This window comes from Schistocerca serialis, chromosome 4 (assembly GCF_023864345.2).
Source record: "Schistocerca serialis cubense isolate TAMUIC-IGC-003099 chromosome 4, iqSchSeri2.2, whole genome shotgun sequence".
In the NCBI taxonomy this organism is placed as follows: domain Eukaryota; kingdom Metazoa; phylum Arthropoda; class Insecta; order Orthoptera; family Acrididae; genus Schistocerca; species Schistocerca serialis.
In genome coordinates, this window is record NC_064641.1 from 964,822,279 (window position 1) to 964,843,032 (window position 20,754).

The following is a 20,754-nucleotide window of genomic DNA, read 5'->3' on the forward strand; positions in this document are numbered from 1 at the left end:
GTGTGTGTGTGTGTGTGTGTGTGTGTGTGTGTGTGTGTGTGGTGAGTGTGGTGACTATGTGTGGTGAGTGAGTGTGTGTGTGTGTGTGTGTGTGTGTGTGTGTGTGTGTGTGTGTGTGTGTGTTGATTGTGTGTGTGTGTGTGTGTGTGTGTGTTGAGTGTGTGTGTGTGTGTGTGTGTGTGTGTGTTGATTGTGTGTGTGTGTGTGTGTGTTGATTGTGTGTGTGTGTGTGTTGATTGTGTGTGTGTGTGTGTGTGTGTGTGTTGAGTGTGTGTGTGTGTGTGTGTGTGTGTGTGTGTGTGTGTGTGTGTGTGTGTGTGTGTGTGTGTTGAGTGTGTGTGTGTGTGTGTGGTGAGTGTGTGTGTGTGGTGAGTGTGTGTGTGTGTGTGTGTGTGTGTGTGTGTGTGTGAAAAGTGGGGGAAAGACTGAAACCTAAAGTATGATGCGAGATGTCACATGTCCTCAGCTCTAAAAGTTCTCATGTTGAACTGAAAACATTTGGATAACGATCTCGAGTGGATAATGGAGTGTTGAGATGTGACCCTGGATTGACGTATACTACTTGCCTGGACAGAAAAACCCAATCTCGCACTACAGGGGGTGGATAGCCGTGTTCGGTTATGCCATCTTTGGGTGAGATTCTTCTCGGGACATACACCTGTTGTTGTCATCAGGGAGTGATTGTGCTTTTAGGAACGTTGTCAGCAGGAGTTTTGCCTATGTAGAGAGACCAGGCTTGGGCTGCAGTGTGAAATTTTGGAGCATGAAAGTGTATTGACACTGACATACTGGCGACAAAACTTGCACTATCAGAAACTGATTGCATATCTCTGTGGTGAATGTCGGAAATGGTGCTTTCCGCAGCACCTTACAGTTCTTTTTTGCCTAGGATAGAAAGTAAAGGAGACACATACCGCATTGCACTGTCTATGTCTACAAAGGGTGAATGTTGGAAATGGTGCTTACGGCAGCTCCTTACAGTTCTTCATCTAGGGTTGAAAGTAAGGGAGACATGTTCAGCTGTGCGCTAACTATGTCTACAGATGGTGAAAGTTGGAAATCGTGCTTTCTGCAGCTTTTTGCTATTCTTTTTCACCTAGAATATAACGTAAAGGAGACATACCCAGCAGGGCACTAGCTATGTCCACAGATGGTGTAAGTTGGTAAGAGAGCTTTCTGCAGCTCCTTACAGTTCTTCTTCATCTAGGGTAGAAAGTATGGGATGCATGAACAGCTGTGCGCTAACAATGTCTACAGATAGTGAATGTTATAAATGGTTCTTTCTGCAAGTTCCTTACAGTCCTCCTTCATCTAGGATAGAAAGTAAGGGAGACATATACAGCTGTGCACTAACTATGACTACAGATGGTGAATGTTGGAAAGGGTACTTTCTGCAGCTCCTTACAGTTGTTCTTCATCTCGGGCAGAAAGTAAGGGTGACATGCACAGCTGTGCGCTAACTATGTGTAAAGATGGGGAATGTTGGAAAGGTGCTTTCTGCAGTTCCTTCCAGGTGTTATTCATCTAGGGCAGAAAGTAAGGGTGACATGTACAGCTGTGCGATAATTATTTCTACAGACGTTGAATGTTGGAAATGGTGCTTTCTGCAGCTTCTTACAGTTCTTCTTCATCAAGGGTGGAAAGTATGGGAGACTTGTACAGCTGTGCGCTAACTATGTCTACAGATGGTGAATGACGGAAATAGTGCTTTCTGCAGCTCCTTACAGTTCTCCTTCACCTAGGGCAGAAGGTAAGAGAGACATGTATAGCTGTTAGCTAACTATGTCTACAGACGGGGAATGTTGGAAATAGTGCTTTCTGCAGCTAGTTACGGTTCTCCTTCACCTAGGGTATAAAGTAGGGGAGACATGTACAGCTGTGAGCTACTATGTCTACAGATGGTGAATGTTGGAAATGGTGCTTTCTGAGGCTCCTCACAGTCCTCCTTCACCTAGGGTAGAAAGGACGGGAGACATGTAGAGCTGTGCGCTAGTAATGTCTACAGATGGTGACTGTTGGAAATGGTGCTTTCGGAGGCTCCTTACAGTTCTTCTTCATCAAGCGTAGAAAGTAAGGGAGGCATTATCAGGTGTGCACTGACTATGTCTACAGATGGTGAATGTTGGAAATGGTGCTTTCCACAGCTTCTTACAGTCCTCCTTCACCTAGGTTGGATAGGAAGGGAGACATCTACAGCTGTGCGCTAACTATGTCTACAGACGGTGAATATAGGAAATGGTGCCTTCTGAGCTCCTTACTGATCTCCTTCACCTAGGGTAGAGAGTAAGGGAGACGTGTACAGCTGTACGCTAACTATGTCTACAGATGGTGAATGTTGGAAATAGTGCTTTCTGAGGCTCCTTACAGATCTTGTTCATCAAGGGTAGAAAGTAAGGGAGACAAGGTCAGATGTGCGCTAACTATGTCTACAGATGGTGAATGTTGGAAATGGTGCTTTCTGCGGCTCCTTAAGGTCCTGCTTCATCTAGGGTAGAAAGGAAGGGAGACATGTACAGCTGTGCGCTAGTAATGGTTACAGATGGTGAATGTTGGAAATGGTGCTTTCTGAGGCTCCCTACAGTTCTTCTTCATCAAGCGTAGAAGGTAAGGGAGGCAAGGTCAGGTGTACGCTAACTATGTCTAAAGATGGTGAATGTACGAAATGGTGCTTTCTGCAGCTCCCTACAGTTCTCCTTCACCGAGGGTAGAAAGTAAGGGAGACATGTACAGCTGTGCGCTAACTATGTCTCGAGATGGTGAATATTGGAAATGGTGCATTCCGAGCTCCTTACTGTTCTCCTTCACCTAGGGTAGAGAGTAAGGGAGACGTGTCCAGCTGAACGCTAACTATGTCTACAGATGGTGAATGTTGGAAATGGTGCTTTCTGAGGCTCCTTACAGTTCTTCTTCATCAAGCATAGAAAGTAAGGGAGGCAAGGTCAGGTGTACGCTAACTATGTCTAAACATGGTGAATGTACGAAATGGTGCTTTCTGCAGCTACCTACAGTTCTAATTCACCGAGGGTCGAAAGTAAGGGAGACATGTACAGCTGTGCGCTAACTATGTCTACAGATGGTGAATATTGGAAATGGTGCATTCCGAGCTCCTTACTGTTCTCCTTCACCTAGGGTAGAGAGTAAGGGAGACGTGCACAGCTGTACGCTAACTATGTCTACAGATGGTGAATGTTGGAAATGGTGCTTTCTGAGGCTCCTTACAGTCCTCCTTCACCTAGGGTAGAAAGGAAGGGAGACATGTACAGCTGTGTGCTAGTAATGTCTACAGATGGTGATTGTTGTAAATGGTGCTTTCTGAGGCTCCTTACAGTTCTTCTACATCAAGGGTACAAAGTAATGGAGACATAGATAGATGTGCGCTAACTATGTCTACAGATGGTGAATGTTGGAAATGGTGCTTTCTGAGGCTCCTTACAGTTCTTCTTCATCAAGGGTAGAAAGTAAGGGAGACGTGGTCAGATGTGCGCTAACTATGTCTACAGATGATGAATGTAGGGAATGGTGCTTTCCGCAGCTCCTTACAGTCCTCCTTCACCTAGGGTAGAAAGGAAGGGAGACATGTACTGCCGTGCGCTAGTAATGTCTACAGATGGTGAATGTTGGAAATGGTGCTTTCTGTGGCTCCTTACAGTTCTTCTTCATCAAGTGTAGAAAGTATGGGAGGCAAGGTAAGGTGTGTGCTAACTATGTCTAAAGATAGTGAATGTAGAAAATGATGCTTTCTGCAGCTCCCTACAGTTCTCCTTCAGCGAGGGTAGAAAGTAAAGGAGACATGTACAGCTGTGCGCTAACTATTTCTACAGATGGTGAATATTACAAATGGTGCCTTCTGAGCTCCTTACTGTTCTCCTTCACCTAGGGTAGAGCGAAAGGGAGACATTGCCATAAGTGCGCTAACTATGTCTACAGATGGTGAATGTTGGAAATGGTGCTCTCTGAGGCTCCTTACAGTTCTTCTTCATCAAGCGTAGAAAGTAAGGGAGGCTAGGTCAGGTGTGCGCTAACTATGTCTAAAGATGGTGAATGTAGGAAATGGTGCTCTCCGCAGCTCCCTACAATTCTCCTTCAGCGAGGGTAGAAAGTAAAGGAGACATGTTCAGATGTGCGCTAACTATTTCTACAGATGGTGAATATTGGAAATTGTGCCTTCTGAGCTCCTTACTGTTCTCCTTCACCTAGGGTAGAGAGTAAGGGAGACTTGTACAGCTGTACGCTAACTATGTCTACAGATGGTGAATGTTGGAAATGGTGCTTACTGAGGGTCCTTACAGTTCTTCTTCATCAAGGGTAGAAAGTAAGGGAGACAGGGTCAGATGTGCGCTAACTATATCTACACATGGTGAATGTTGGAAATGGTGCTTTCCGCACCTCCTTACAGTCCTCTTTCACGGAGGGTAGAAAGGAAGGGAGACATGTACAGCTGTGCGCTAGTAATGTCTACAGATTGTGAATGTTGGAAATGATGCTTTCAGAGGCTCCTTACTGTTCTTCTATATCAAGCGTAGAAAGTAAGGGAGACATGGTCAGATGTGTGCTAACTATGTCTACGGATGGTGAATGTTGGAAATGGTGCATTCCGCAGCTACTTACAGTCCTCCTTCACCTAGTGTAGAAAGGAAGGGAGACATGTACAGCTGTGCGCTAGTAATGTCTACAGATGGTGAATGTAGAAATGGTGCTTTCTGAGGCTCCTTACAGTTCTTCTTCATCAAGCGTAGAAAGTAAGGGAGGCAAGGTCAGGTGTGCGCTAACTATGTCTAAAGATGGTGAATGTAGGAAATGGTGCTTTCTGCAGCTCCCTACAATTCTCTTTCACCGAGGGTGGAAAGTAAGGGAGACGTGTACAGCTGTACGCTAACTATGTCTGCAGATGGTGAATGTTGGAAATGGTGCTTTCTGAGGCTCCTTACAGTTCTTCTTCATCAAGGGTAGAAAGTAAGGGAGACAGGGTCAGATGTGCGCTAACTATGTCTACAGATGGTGAATGTAGGAAATGGTGCTTTCTGCAGCTCCCTACAGCTCTCCTCCTTTGAGGGTAGAAACTAATTGAGGCATGTACAGCTGTGTGCTAACTATGTGTACAGATGGTGAATATTGGAAATTGTGCCTTCTGAGGTCCTTACTGCTCTCCTTCACCAAGGGTAGAGAGTAAGGGATACGTGTACATATGTACGCTAACCATGTCTACAGATGGTGGATGCTCGGGAGACGTGTACATATGTACGCTAACCATGTCTACAGATGGTGGATGTTGGAAGTGGTGCTTTCTGAGGCTCCTTACAGATCTTCTTCATCAAGCGTAGAAAGTAAGGGAGGCAAGGTCAGGTGTGCGCTAACTATGTCTACAGATGGTGAATGTAGGAAATGGTGCTTTCTGCAGCTCCCTACAATTCTCCTTCACCTAGGGTGGAAAGTAAGGGAGACATGTACAGCTGTGCGCTAGCTATGTCTACAGATGGTGAATGTTGGAAATGGTGCCTTCTGAGCTCCTTACTGTTCCCCTTCACCTAGGGTAGAGAGTAAGGGAGACGTGTACAGCTGTACGCTAACTATATCTACAGATGGTCAATGTTGGAAATGGTGCTTTCTGAGGCTCCTTACAGTTCTTCTCCATCAAGGGTAGAAAGTAAGGGAGACACGGTCATATGTGCGCCAACTATGTCTACAGATGGTGAATGTTGGAAATGGTGCTTTCTGAGGCTCCTTACAGTTCTTCTTCATCATGGGTAGACGGTATGGGAGACATGGTCAGATGTGTGCTAACTATGTGTACAGATGGTGAATGTTGGAATTGGTGCTTTCTGAGGCTCCTTACAGTTCTTCTTCATCAAGGGTAGAAAGTAAGGTAGGCAAGGTCAGGTGTGCGCTAACTATGTCTAAAGATGGCGAATGTAGGAAATGGTGCTTTCTGCAGCTCCCTACAATTCTCCTTCACCGAGGGTAGAAAGTAAAGGAGACATGTACAGCTGTGCGCTAACTATGTCTACAGATGGTGAATATTGGAAATGGTGCCTTCTGAGCTCCTTACTGTTCTCCTTCACCTAGGGTAGATAGTAAGGGAGACTTGTACAGCTGTACGCTAACTATGTCTGCAAATGGTGAATGTTGGAAATGGTGCTTTCTGAGGGTCCTTACAGCTCTCCTTCATCGAGTGTAGAAAGTAAGGGAGACATGGTCAGATGTGCGCTAACTATTTCAACAGATGGTGAATGTTGGAAATGGTGCTTTCCTCAGCTCCTTATAGTCCTCCTTCACCTAGGGTAGAAAGGAAGGGAGACATGTACAGCTGTGCACTAGTAATGTCTACAGATGTTGAATGTTGGAAATGGTGCTTTCTGAGGCTCCTTACAGTTCTTCTTCATCAAGGGTAGAAAGTAAGCGAGGCAAGGTCAGGTGTGCGCTAACTATGTCTAAAGATGGCGAATGTAGGAAATGGTGCTTTCTGCAGCTCCCTAGAGTTCTCCTTCACCAAGGGTAGAAAGTAAGGGAGACATCTACAGCTGTACGCTAACTATGTCTACAGATGGTGAATATTGGAAATGGTGCTTTCTGAGCTCCTTACTGTTCTCCTTCACCTAGGGTAGAAAGGAAGGGAGACATGTACAGCTGTGCGCTAGTAATGTCTACAGATGGTGAATGTAGGAAATGGTGCTTTCTGCAGCTCCCTACAGTTCTCCTTCACCTAGGGTGGAAGGTAAGGGAGACATGTACAGCTGTGCGCTAGCTATGTCTCAGATGGTGAATATTGGAAATGGTGCCTTCTGAGCTCCTTACTGTTCTCCTTCACCTAGGGTAGAGAGTAAGGGAGACTTGTGAAGCTCTACGCTAACTATGTCTACTGATGGTGAATATTGGAAATGGTGCTTTTTGAGGGTCCTTACAGTTCTTCATCAGGGGTAGAAAGTTAGGGGAGAGAGTCAGATGTGCGCTAACTATATCTACAGATGGTGAATGTTGGAAATTGTGCTTTCTGCAGCTCCCTACAGTTCTGCTTCACCTAGGGTAGAAAATAATGGAGACATGTACAGCTGTGCGCTAGCTATGTCTACAGATAGTGAATGTTGGAAATGGTGCCTTCTGAGCTCCTTACTGTTCTCCTTCACCTAGGGTAGAGAGTAAGGGTGACGTGAACAGCTGTAAGCTAACCATGTCTACAGATGGCGAATGTTGGAAATGGTGCTTTCTGAGGCTCCTTACAGTTCTTCTTCATCAAGGGAAGAAAGTAAGGAAGACAGGGTCAGATGTCCGCTAACTATGTCTACAGATGGTGAATGTTGGAAATGGTGATTTCTGCAGCTACTTACTGTCCTCCTTCACCTAGGGTAGAAAGGAAGGGACACATGTACAGCAGTGTGCTAGTAATGCCTACAGACGGTGAATGTTGGAAACGGTGCTTTCTGAGGCTCCTTACAGTTCTTCTTCATCAAGCGTAGAAAGTAAGGGATGCAAGGTCAGGTGTGCGCTAACTATGTCTAAAGATGGTGAATGTAGGAAATGGTGCTTTCTGCAGCTCCCTACAGTTCTCCTTCACCGAGGGTAGAAAGTAAGGGAGACATAAGCAGCTGGTGCGCTAACTATGTCTGCAGATGGTGAATATTGTAATTGGTGCCTTCTGAGCCTCTTACTGTTCTCCTTCACCTAGGGTGCAGAGTAAGGGAGACGCTTACAGTTGTACGCAAAAAATGTCTACAGATGGTGAATGTTGGAAACGGTGCTTTCTGAGGCTCCTTACAGTTCTTCTTCATCAAGGGTAGAAAGTAAGGGGGACGTGGTCAGATGTGCGCTAACTATGTCTACAGATGGTGAATGTTGGATATGGTGCTTTCTGCAGCTTCATACAGTCCTCCTTCACCGAGGGTAGAAAGTAAGGGAGACATGTAAAGCTGTACGCTAACTATGTCTACAGATGGTGAATGTTGGAAATGGTGCTTTCTGAGGCTCCTTACAGTTCTTCTTCATCAAGGGTAGAAAGTAAGGGAGACATGGACAGATGTGCGCTAACTATGTCTACAGATGGTGAATGTAGGAATGGGTGCTTTCCGCAGCTCCTTACTGTCCTCCTTCAACTAGGGTAGATTGGAACTGAGACGTATGCAGCTGTACTCTAGAAATGTCTACAGATGGTGAATGTCGGAAATGGTGCTTTCTGAGGCTCCTTACAGTTCTTCTTCATCAAGCGTAGATAGTAAGGGTGGCAAGGGCAGGTGTGCACTAACTGTGTCTAAAGATGGTGAATGTAGGAAATGGTGCTTTCTGCAGCTCCCTACAGTTCTCCTCCACTGAGGGTAGAAAGTAAGGGAGACATGTACAGCTGTGCACTAAGTGTACAGATGGTGAATGTTGGAAATGGTGCCTTCTGAGCTCCTTCCTGTTCTCCTTCACCTAGGGTAGAGAGTAAGGGAGACGTGCACTGCTGTACGCTAACTATGTCTACAGTTGGTGAATGTTGGAAATGGTGCGTTCTGAGCTCCTTCCTGTTCTCCTTCACCTAGGGTAGAGAGTAAGGGAGACGTGTACAGCTGTACGCTAACTATGTCTGCAGATGGTGAATGTTGGAAATGGTGCTTTCTGAGGCTCCTTACAGTTCTTCTTCATCAAGCGTAGAAAGTAAGGGAGGCAAGGTCAGGTGTGCGCTAACTATGTCTTAAGATGGTGAATGTAGGAAATGGTGAATTCTGAGGCTTCTTACTGTTCTTCTTCATCAAGGGTAGAAAGTAAGGGGGACGTGGTCAGATGTGCGCTAATTATTTCTACAGATGGTGAATGTTGGATATGGTGCTTTCTGCAGATTCATACAGCCCTCCTTCACCTAGGTAGAAAGGAAGGGAGACGTGTACAGCTGTGCGCTAGTAATGTCTACAGATGGTGAATGTTGGAAATGATGCTTTCTGGGGCTCCTGACAGTTCTTCTTCATCAAGCGTAGAAAGTAAGGGAGGCAAGGTCAGGTGTGTGCTAACTATGTCTAAAGATGGTGAATATAGGAAAGGGTGCTTTCTGCAGCTCCCTACAGTTCTCCTTCACCGAGGGTAGAAAGTAATGGAGACATGTACAGCTGTGCGCTAACTATGTCTACAGATGGTGAATATTGGAAATGGTGCCTTCTGAGCTCCTTACTGTTCTCCTTCACCTAGGGTGTAGAGTAAGGGAAACGTGTACAGCTGCACGCTAACTATGTCTACAGATGGTGAATATTGGAAATGGTGCCTTCTGAGTTGCTTACTGCTCTGCTTCACCTAGGGTAGAGAGTAGGGGAGACGTGTACAGCTGTACGCTAACTATGTCTACAGATTGTGAATGTAGGGAATGGTGCTTTCCGCAGCTCCTTACAGTCCTCCTTCACCTAGGGTAGAAAGGAAGGGAGACATGTACTGCTGTGCGCTAGTAATGTCTACAGATGGTGAATGTTGGAAATGGTGCTTTCTGTGGCTCCTTACAGTTCTTCTTCATCAAGCGTAGAAAGTAAGGGAGGCAAGGTAAGGTGTGCGCTAACTATGTCTAAAGATAGTGAATGTAGGAAATGATGCTTTCTGCAGCTCGCTACCGTTCTCCTTCACCTAGGGTAGAAAGTAAGGGAGACATGTACAGCTATGCGCTAGCTATGTCTACAGTTGGTGAATATTGGAAATGGTGCCTTCTTAGCTCCTTACGGTTCTCCTTCACCTAGGGTAGAGATTAAGGGAGACATGTACAGCTGTACGCTAACTATGTCTACAGATGGTGAATGTTGAAAATTGTGCTTTCTGAGGCTCCTTACAGTGCTTCTTCATCAAGGGTAGAAACTAAGGGAGACAAGGTCAGATGTGCGCTAAATATGTCTAAAGATGGTGAATGTAGGAAATGGTGCTTTCTGCAGCTCCCTACAATTCTCTTTCACCGAGGGTAGAAAGTAAGGGAGACGTGTACAGCTGTACGCTAACTATGTCTACAGATGGTGAATGTTGGAAATGGTGCTTTCTGAGGCTCCTTACTGTTCTTTTTCATCAAGGGTAGAAAGTAAGGGAGACAGGGTCAGATGTCTGCTAACTATGTCTACAGTTGGTGAATGTTGGAAATGGTGCTTTCTGAGGCTCTCTACAGTTCTTCTTCATCAAGGGTAGAAAGTAAGGGAGACATGGTCAGATGTGCGCTAACTATATCTACAGATGGTGAATGTTGGAAATGGTTCTTTCCGCAGCTCCTTAAAGTCCTCCTCCACCGAGGGTAGAAAGGAAGGTAGACATGTACAGCCGTGCGCTAGTAATGTCTACAGATGGTGAATGTTGGAAATGGTGCTTTCTGGGGCTCCTTACAGTTCTTCTTCATCAAGCATATAAAGTAAGGTAGGCTAGGTCAGGTGTGAGCTAACTATGTCTAAAGATGGTGAATGTAGGAAATGGTGCTTTCTCCAGCTCCCTACAGTTCTCCTTCACCGAGGGTAGAAAAGAAGGGAGACATGTACAGCTGGGTTTTAACTATGTCTACAGATGGTGAATATTGGAATTGGTGCCTTCTGAGCTCCTTACTGTTCTCCTTCACCTAGGGTAGAGAGTAAGGGAGACGTGCACAGCTGTACGCTAACTACGTCTACAGATGATGAATGTTGGAATTGTTGCTTTCTGGGGCTCCTTACAGGTCTTCAACATCAAGGGTAGAAAGTAAAGGAGACAAGGTCAGATGGGCGCTAACTATGTCTACAGATGGTGAATGTTGGTAATTGTGCTTTCTGAGGCTCCTTACAGTTCTTCTTCATCAAGGGTAGAAAGTAAGGGACACACGGTAAGATGGGCGCTAACTATATCTACAGATGGTGAATGTCGGAAATGGTGCTTTCTGAGCTCCTTACTGTTCGCCTTGACCTAGGGTAGAGAGTAAGGGTGACGTGTACAGCTGTAAGCTAACTTTGTCTACAGATGGTGAATGTTGGAAATGGTGCTTTCTGAGGCTCCTTACAGTTCTTCTTCATCAAGGGTAGAAAGTAAGGGAGTCATGGTCAGATGTGCGCTAACTATGTATACAGATGGTGAATGTTGGAAATGGTGCTTTCTGCGGCTCCTTACAGTCCTCCTTCACCTAGGGTAGAAAGGAAGGGAGACATGTACAGCTGTGCGCTAGTAATGTCTACAGATGGTGAATGTTGGAAATGGCGCTTTCTGAGGCTCCTTACAGTTCTCCTTCATCAAGTGTAGAAAGTAAGGGACACACGGTCACGTGTGCTAACTATGTCTACAGATGGTGAATGTTGGAAATGGTGCTTTCTGTGGCTCCTTACAGTTCTTCTTCATCAAGCGTAGAAAGTAAGGGAGGCAAGGTCAGGTGTGCGCTAACTATGTCTAAAGATGGTGAATGTAGGAAATGGTGCTTTCTGCAGCCCCTACACTTCTCCTTCACCGAGGGTAGAAAGGAAGGGAGACATGTACAGCTGTGTTCTAACTATGCCTACAGATGGTGAATATTGGAATTGGTGCCTTCTGAGCTCCTTACTGTTCTCCTTCATCTAGGGTAGAGAGTAAGGGAGACGTGCACAGCTGTATGCTAACTATGTCTACAGATGGTGAATGTTGGAAATGGTGCTTTCTGAGTCCTCTTACAGTTCTTCTTCAAGGGTAGAAAGTAAGTGAGACGTGTACAGCTGTACGCTAACTATGTCTACATATGGTGAATGTTGGTAATGGTGCTTTCTGAGGCTCCTTTCACTTCTTCTTCATCAAGGGTAGAAAGTAAGGGAGACATGTACAGCTGTGCGCTAGCTATGTCTACAGATGGTGAATGTTGGAAATGGTGCCTTCTGAGCTCCTTACTGTTCGCATTGACCTAGGGTAGAGAGTAAGGGTGACGTGTACAGCTGTAATCTAACTATGTCTACAGATGGTGAATGTTGGAAATGGTGCTTTCTGAGGCTCCTTACTGTTCTTCTTTATCAAGGGTAGAAAGTAAGGGACACACGGTCAAATGTGTGCTAACTATGTCTACAGATGGTGAATGTTGGAAATGGCGCTTTGTGAGGCTCCTTACAGTTCTTCTTCATCAAGCGTATAAAGTAAGGTAGGCTAGGTCAGGTGTGCGCTAACTATGTCTAAAGATTGTGATTGTAGGAAATGGTGCTTTTTGCAGCTCCCTACAGTTCTCCTTCACCGAGGGTAGAAAGGAAGGGAGACATGTACAGCTGTGCGCTAACTATGTATACAGATGGTGAATATTGGAAATGGTGCCTTCTGAGCTCCTTACTGTTCCTCTTCACCTTGGGTAGAGAGTAAGGGAGACGTGCACAGCTGTACGCTAACTATGCCTACAGATGGTGAATGTTGGAAATGGTGCTTTCTGAGGCCTCTTACAGTTCTTCTTCATCAAGGGTAGAAAGTAAAGGAGACATGGTCAGATGTGCGCTAACTATATCTACAGATGGTGAATGTTGGAAATGGTGCTTTCCGCAGTTCCTTACAGTACTCCTACACCTAGGGTAGAAAGGAAGAGAGACATGTACAGCCGTGCGCTAGTAATGTCTACAGATGGTGAATGTTGGAAATGGTGCTTTCTGAGACTCCTTTCAGTTCTCCTTCATCAAGCGTAGAAAGTAAGGGAGGCAAGGTCAGGTGTGCGCTAACTATGTCTAAAGAGGGTAAATGTAGAAAATGGTGCTTTCTGCAGCTCCCTCCAGTTCTCCTTCACCGAGGGTAGAAAGTAAGGGAGACATGTACACCTGTGCGCCAACTATGTCTACAGGTGGTGAATATTGGAAATGGTGCCTTCTGAGCTCCTTACTGTTCACCTTGACCTAGGGTAGAGAGTAAGGGTGACGTGAACAGCTGTAAGCTAACTATGTCTACAGATGGTGAATGTTGGAAATGGTGCTTTCTGACGCTCCTTACAGTTATTCTTCATCAAGCGTATAAAGTAAGGTAGGCTAGGTCAGGTGTGCGCTAACTATGTCTACAGATGGTGAATGTTGGAAATGGTGCTTTCTGAGGCTCCTTACGGTTCATCTTCATCAAGGGTAGAAAGTAAGGGAGACATGGTCAGATGAGCGCTAACTATGTCTACAGATGGTGAATGTTGGAAATGGTGCTATCCCCAGCTCCTTACAGTCCTCCTTCACCGAGGGTAGAAAGTAAGGGAGACATGTACAGCTGTGTGCAAACTATGTCTACAGATGGTGAACATTAGAAATGGTGCCTTCTGAGCTCCTTACTGTTCTCCTTCACCTGGGGTAGAGAGAAAGCGAGACGTGTCCTGCTGTAGGCTAACTATGTCTACAGATGGTGAATGTTGGACATGATGCTTTCTGAGGCTCCTTACAGTTCTCCTTCATCAAGCGTAGAAAGTAAGGGAGGCATAGTCAGGTGTGCGCTAACTATGTCTAGAGGTGGTGAAAGTTGGAAATAGTGCTTTCAACAACTCCTTACAGTCCTCCTTCACCTAGGGTTGAGAGGAAGGGAGACATGGTCAGATGTGCACTTACTATATCTACAGATGGTGAATGTTGGAAATGGTGCTTTCCGCAGCTCATTACAGTCCTCCTCCACCTAGGGTGGAAAGGAAGGGGGACATGTACAGCCGTGCGCTAGTAATGACTACAGATGGTGAATGTTGGAAATGGTGCTTTCTGAGGCTCCTTACAGTTCTTCTTCATCAAGGGTAGAAAGTAAGGGAGACATGTACAGCTGTGCGCTAGCTATGTCTACAGATGGTGAATGTTGGAAATGGTGCCTTCTGAGCTCCTTACTGTTCGCATTGACCTAGGGTAGAGAGTAAGGGTGACGTGTACAGCTGTAAGCTAACTATGTCTACAAATGGCGATTGTTGGAAATGGCGCTTTGTGAGGCTCCTTACAGTTCTTCTTCATCAAGCGTATAAAGTAAGGTAGGCTAGGTCAGGTGTGCGCTAACGATGGTGAATGTAGGAAATGGTGCTTTCTGCAGCTTCCTACAGTTCTCCTTCACCGAGGGTAGAAAGTAAGGGAGACAAGTACAGCTGTGCGCCAACTATGTCTATAGATGGTGAATATCGGAAATGGTACCTTCTGAGATCCTTACTGTTCGCCTTGACCTACGGTAGAGAGTAAGGGTGACGTGTACAGCTGTAAGCTAACTATGTTTACAGATGGTGAATGTTGGAAATGGTGCGTTCTGAGGCTCCTTACAGTTCTTCTTCCTCAAGGGTACAAAGTAAAGGAGACATGGTCAGATGTGCGCTAACTATGTCTACAGATGGTGAATGTAGGAAATGGCGCCTTCTGAGGCTCCTTACAGTTCTTCTTCATCAAGGGTAGAAAGTAAGGGAGACATGGTCAGATGTGCGCTAACTGTATCTACAGATGGTGAATGTTGGAAATGGTGCTTTCCGCAGCTCCTTACAGTCCTCCTCCACCTAGGGTAGAAAGGAAGAGACATATGTAGAGCCGTGCGCTAGTAATGTCTACAGATGGTAAATGTTGGAAATGGTGCATTCTGAGGCTCCTTACAGTTCTTCTTCATCAAGCGTAGAAAGTAAGGGAGGCAAGGTCAGGTGTGCGCTAACTATGTCTAAAGATGGTAAATGTAGGAAATGGTGCTTTCTGCAGCTCCCTACAGTTCTCCTTCACCGAGGGTACAAAGTAAGGGAGACATGTACAGCTGTGCGCCAACTATGTCTACAGATGGTGAATATTGGAAATAGTGCCTTCTGAGCTCCTTACTGTTCGCCTTGACCTAGGGTAGAGAGTAAGGGTGACGTGTACAGCTGTAAGCTAACTATGTCTACAGATGGTGAATGTTGGAAATGGTGCTTTATCAGGCTCCTTACAGTTCTTTTTCATCAAGGGTAGAAAGTAAGGGAGACATGGTCAGATGTGCGCTAACTATGTCTACAGATGGTGAATGTTGGAAATGGTGCTCTCTGCAGCTACTTACAGTCCTCCTTCACCTAGGGTAGAAAGGAAGGGAGACATGTACAGCTGTGCGCTAGTAATGTCTACAGATGGTGAATGTTGGAAATGGCGCTTTCTGAGGCTCCTTACAGTTCTTCTTCATCAAGGGTAGAAAGTAAGGGACACACGGTCAGATGTGTGCTAGCTGTGTCTATGGATGGTGAATGTTGGAAATGGTGCTTTCTGAGTCTCCTTACATTTCTTCATCATCTACCATAGAAAGTAAGGGAGGCAAGGTCAGATGTGCGCTAACTATGTCGAGAGATGGTGAAAGTTGGAAATGGTGCTTTCTGCAGCTCCCTACGGTTCTCCTTCACCTAGGGTAGAAAGTAAGGGAGACATTTACAGCTGCGCGCTAGCTATGTATACAGTTGGTGAATATTGCAAATGGTGCCTTCGGAGCTCCTTACTGTTCTCCTTCACCTAGGGTATAGAGTGAGGGTGACATGGTCAGATGTGTGCTAACGATGTCTACAAATGGTGAATGTTGGAAATGGTGCTTTCTGAGGCTCCTTACAGTTCTTCTTCATCAAGGGTAGAAAGTAAGGGAGACATGATCAGATGTGCACTAACTATATCTACAGATGGTGAATGTTGGAAATGGTGCCTTCCGCAGATCCTTACAGTCCTCCTCCACCTAGGGTGGAAAGGAAGGGAGACATGTACAGCTGTGCGCTAGTAATGACTACAGATGGTGAATGTTGGAAGTGATGCATTCTGAGGCTCCTTACAGTTCTTCTTCATCAAGCGTAGAAAGTAAGGGAGGCAAAGTCAGGTGTGCGCTAACTATGTCTAAAGATGGTAAATGTAGGAAATGGTGCTTTCTGCAGCTCCCTACAGTTCTCCTTCACCGAGGGTAGAAAGTAAGGGAGACATGTACAGCTGTGCGCCAACTATGTCTACAGATGGTGAATATTGGAAATGGTGCCTTCTGAGCTCCTTACTGTTCGCCTTGACCTAGGGTAGAGAGTAAGGGTGACGTGTACAGCTGTAAGCTAACTATGTCTACAGATGGTGAATGTTGGAAATGGTGCTTTCTCAGGCTCCTTACAGTTCTTCTTCATCAAGGGTAGAAAGTAAGGGAGACATGGTCAGACGTGTGCTAACTATGTGTACAGATGGTGAATGTTGGAAATGGTGCTTTCTGCAGCCCCTACAGTTCTCCTTCACCGAGGGTAGAAAGGAAGGGAGACATGTACAGCTGTGTTCTAACTATGTCTACAGTCGGTGTATATTGGAGTTGGTGCCTTCTGAGCTCCTTACTGTTCTCCTTCACCTAGGGTAGAGATTAAGGGAGACGTGCCCAGCTGTATGCTAACTATGTCTACAGATGGTGAATGTTGGAAGTGGTGCTTTCTGCAGCTCCCTACGGTTCTCCTTCACCTAGGGTAGAGAGTAAGGGAGACGTGAATAGCTGTACGCTATCTGTCTACAGATGGTGAATGTTGGAAATGGTGCTTTCTCAGGCTCCTTACAGTTCTTCCTCATCAAGGGTAGAAAGTAAGGGAGACATGGTCAGATGTGCGCCAACTATGTCTACAGATGGTGAATGTTGGAAATGGTGCTTTCCGCAGCTCCTTACAGTCCTCCTCCACCTAGGGTGGAAAGGAAGGGAGACATGTACAGCTGTGCGCTAGTAATGACTACAGATGGTGAATGTTGGCAATGGTGCATTCTGAGGCTCCTTACAGTTCTTCTTCATCAAGCGTAGAAAGTAAGGGAGGCAAGGTCAGGTGTGCGCTAACTATGTCTAAAGATGGTAAATGTAGGAAATGGTGCTTTCTGCAGCTCCCTACAGTTCTCCTTCACCGAGGGTAGAAAGTAAGGGAGACAAGTACAGCTTCGCGCCAACTATGTCTATAGATGGTGAATATTGGAAATGGTACCTTCTGAGATCCTTACTGTTCGCCTTGACCTAGGGTAGAGAGTAAGGGTGACGTGTACAGCTGTAAGCTAACTATGTTTACAGATGGTGAATGTTGGAAATGGTGCTTTCTGAGGCTCCTTACAGTTCTTCTTCATCAAGGGTAGAAAGTAAGGGAGTCATGTGCAGATGTGCACTAACTGTATCCACAGATGGTGAATGTTGGAAATGGTGCTTTCTGCAGCTCCTTACAGTCCTCCTCCACCTAGGGTAGAAAGGAAGAGAGACATGTACAGCCGTGCGCTAGTAATGTCTACAGATGGTAAATGTTGGAAATGGTGCATTCTGAGGCTCCTTACAGTTCTTCTTCATCAAGCGTAGAGAGTAAGGGAGGCAAGGTCAGGTGTGCGCTAACTATGTCTAAAGATGGTAAATGTAGGAAATGGTGCTTTCTGCAGCTCCCTACAGTTCTCCTTCACCGAGGGTACAAAGTAAGGGAGACATGTACAGCTGTGCGCCAACTATGTCTGCAGATGGTGAATATTGGAAATGGTGCCTTCTGAGCTCCTTACTGTTCGCCTTGACCTAGGGTAGAGAGTAAGGGTGACGTGTACAGCTGTAAGCTAACTATGTCTACAGTTGGTGAATGTTGGAAATGGTGCTTTCTCAGGCTCCTTACAGTTCTTCTTCATCAAGGGTAGAAAGTAAGGGAGACATGGTCAGATGTGCGCTAACTATGTCTACAGATGGTGAATGTTGGAAATGGTGCTTTCTGTAGCTACTTACAGTCCTCCTTCACCTAGGGTAGAAAGGAAGGGAGACATGTACAGCTGTGCGCTAGTAATGTCTACAGATGGTGAATGTTGGAAATGGCGCTTTCTGAGGCTCCTTACAGTTCTTCTTCATCAAGGGTAGAAAGGAAGGGAGACATGTACAGCTGTGCGCTAGTAATGACTACAGATGGTGAATGTTGGCAATGGTGCATTCTGAGGCTCCTTACAGTTCTTCTTCATCAAGCGTAGAAAGTAAGGGAGGCAAGGTCAGGTGTGCGCTAACTATGTCTAAAGATGGTAAATGTAGGAAATGGTGCTTTCTGCAGCTCCCTACAGTTCTCCTTCACCGAGGGTAGAAAGTAAGGGAGACATGTACAGCTGTGGGCCAACTATGTCTACAGATGGTGAATATTGGAAATGGTGCTTTCTCAGGTTCCTTACAGTTGTTCTTCATCAAGGGTAGAAAGTAAGGGAGACAAGGTCAGATGTGTGCTAACTATGTGTACAGATGGAGAATGTTGGAAATGGTGCTTTATGCAGCCCCTACAGTTCTCCTTCACCGAGGGTAGAACGGAAGGGAGACATGTACAGCTGTGTTCTAACTATGTCTACAGATGGTGAATATTGGAATTGGTGCCTTCTGAGCTCCTTACTGTTCTCCTTCACCTAGGGTAGAGAGTAAGGGAGACGTGAACAGCTGTACGCTAACTATGTCTACAGATGGTGAATGTTGGAAATGGTGCTTTCTGAGGCTCCTTACAGTTCTTCTTCATCAAGCGTGTAAAGTAAGGTAGGCTAGATCAGGTGCGCGCTAACTATGTCTACAGATGGTGAATGTTGGAAATGGTGCTTTCTGAGGCTCCTTACGGTTCATCTTCATCAAGGGTAGAAAGTAAGGGAGACATGGTCAGATGAGCGCTAACTATGTCTACAGATGGTGAATGTTGGAAATGGTGCTTTCCCCAGCTCCTTACAGTCCTCCTTCACCGAGGGTAGAAAGTAAGGGAGACATGTACAGCTGTGTGCAAACTATGTCTACAGATGGTGAACATTGGAAATGGTGCCTTCTGAGCTCCTTACTGTTCTCCTTCACCTGGGGTAGAGAGTAAGCGAGACGTGTCCTGCTGTATGCTAACTATGTCTACAGATGGTGAATGTTGGACATGGTGCTTTCTGAGGCTCCTTACAGTTCTTCTTCATCAAGCGTAGAAAGTAAGGGAGGCATAGTCAGGTGTGCGCTAACTATGTCTAGAGGTGGTGCAAGTTGGAAATAGTGCTTTCAACAACTCCTTACAGTCCTCCTTCACCTAGGGTTGAAAGGCAGGGAGACATGTTCAGATGTGCGCTAACTATATCTACAGATGGTGAATGTTGGAAATGGTGCTTTCCGCAGCTCCTTACAGTCCTCCTCCACCTAGGGTGGAAAGGAAGGGAGACATGTACAGCCGTGCGCTAGTAATGACTACAGATGGTGAATGTTGGAAATGGTGCCTTCTGAGCTCCTTACTGTTCGCATTGACCTAGGGTAGAGGGTAAGAGTGACGTGTACAGCTGTAAGCTAACTATGTCTACAGATGGTGAATGTTGGAAATGGTGCTTTCTGAGGCTCCTTACAGTTCTTCTTCATCAAGGGTAGAAAGTAAGGGACACACAGTCAGATGTGTGCAAACTATGTCTACAGATGGTGAATATTGGAAATGGTGCCTTCTGAGCTCCTTACTGTTCCCTTTCACCTTGGGTAGAGAGTAAGGCAGACATGCACAGCTGTACGCTAACTATGCCTACAGATGGTGAATGTTGGAAATGGTGCTTTCTGAGGCCTCTTACAGTTCTCCTTCATCAAGGGTAGAAAGTAAAGGAGACATGGTCAGATGTGCGCTAACTGTGTCTACAGATGGTGAATGTAGGAAATGGCGCTTTCTGAGGCTCCTTACAGTTCTTCTTCATCAAGGGTAGAAAGTAAGGGAGACATGGTCAGATGTGCGCTAACTATATCTACAGATGGTGAATGTTGGAAATGGTGCTTTCCGCAGCTCCTTACAGTCTTCCTCCACCTAGGGTAGAAAGGAAGAGAGACATGTACAGCCGTGCGCTAGTAATGTCTACAGATGGTGAATGTTGGAAATGGTGCTTTCTGAGACTCCTTTCAGTTCTTCTTCATCAAGCGTAGAAAGTAAGGGAGGCAAGGTCAGGTGTGCGCTAACTATGTCTAAAGATGGTAAATGTAGGAAATGGTGCTTTCTGCAGCTCCCTCCAGTTCTCCTTTCACCGAGGGTAGAAAGTAAGGGAGACATGTTCAGATGTGCGCTAACTATGTGTACAGATGGTGAATATTGGAAATAGTGCCTTCAGAGCTCCTTACTGTTCTCCTTCACCAAGGGTAGATAGTAAGGGAGACGTGTACATATGTACGCTAACTATGTCTACAGATGGTGGATGTTTGAAGTGGTGTTTTCTGAGGCTCCTTACAGTTCTTCTTCATCAAGCGTAGAAAGTAAGGGAGGCAAGGTCAGGTGTGCGCTAACTATGTCTACATAAGGTGAATGTTGGAAATGGTGCTTTCTGAGGCTCCTTACAGTTCTTCTTCATCAAGGGTAGAAAGTAAGGGAGACATGGTCAGATGTGCACTAACTATATCTACAGATGGTGAATGTTGGAAATGGTGCTTTCCGCAGCTCCTTACAGTCCTCCTCCACCTAGGGTGGAAAGGAAGGGAGACATGTACAGCTGTGCGCTAGTAATGACTACAGATGGTGAATGTTGGAAATGGTGCTTTCTGAGGCTCCTTACAGTTCTTCTTCATCAAGGGTAGAAAGTAAGGGAGACATGTACAGCTGTGCGCTAGCTATGTCTACAGATGGTGAATGTTGGAAATGGTGCCATCTGAGCTCCTTACTGTTCGCCTTGACTTAGGGTAGAGAGTAAGGGTGACGTGTACAGCTGTAAGCTAACTATGTTTACAGATGGTGAATGTTGGAAATGGTGCGTTCTGAGGCTCCTTACAGTTCTTCTTCCTCAAGGGTACAATGTAAAGGAGACATGGTCAGATGTGCGCTAACTATGTCTACAGATGGTGAATGTAGGAAATGGCGCCTTCTGAGGCTCCTTACAGTTCTTCTTCATCAAGGGTAGAAAGTAAGGGAGACATGGTCAGATGTGCGCTAACTGTATCTACAGATGGTGAATGTTGGAAATGGTGCTTTCCGCAGCTCCTTAC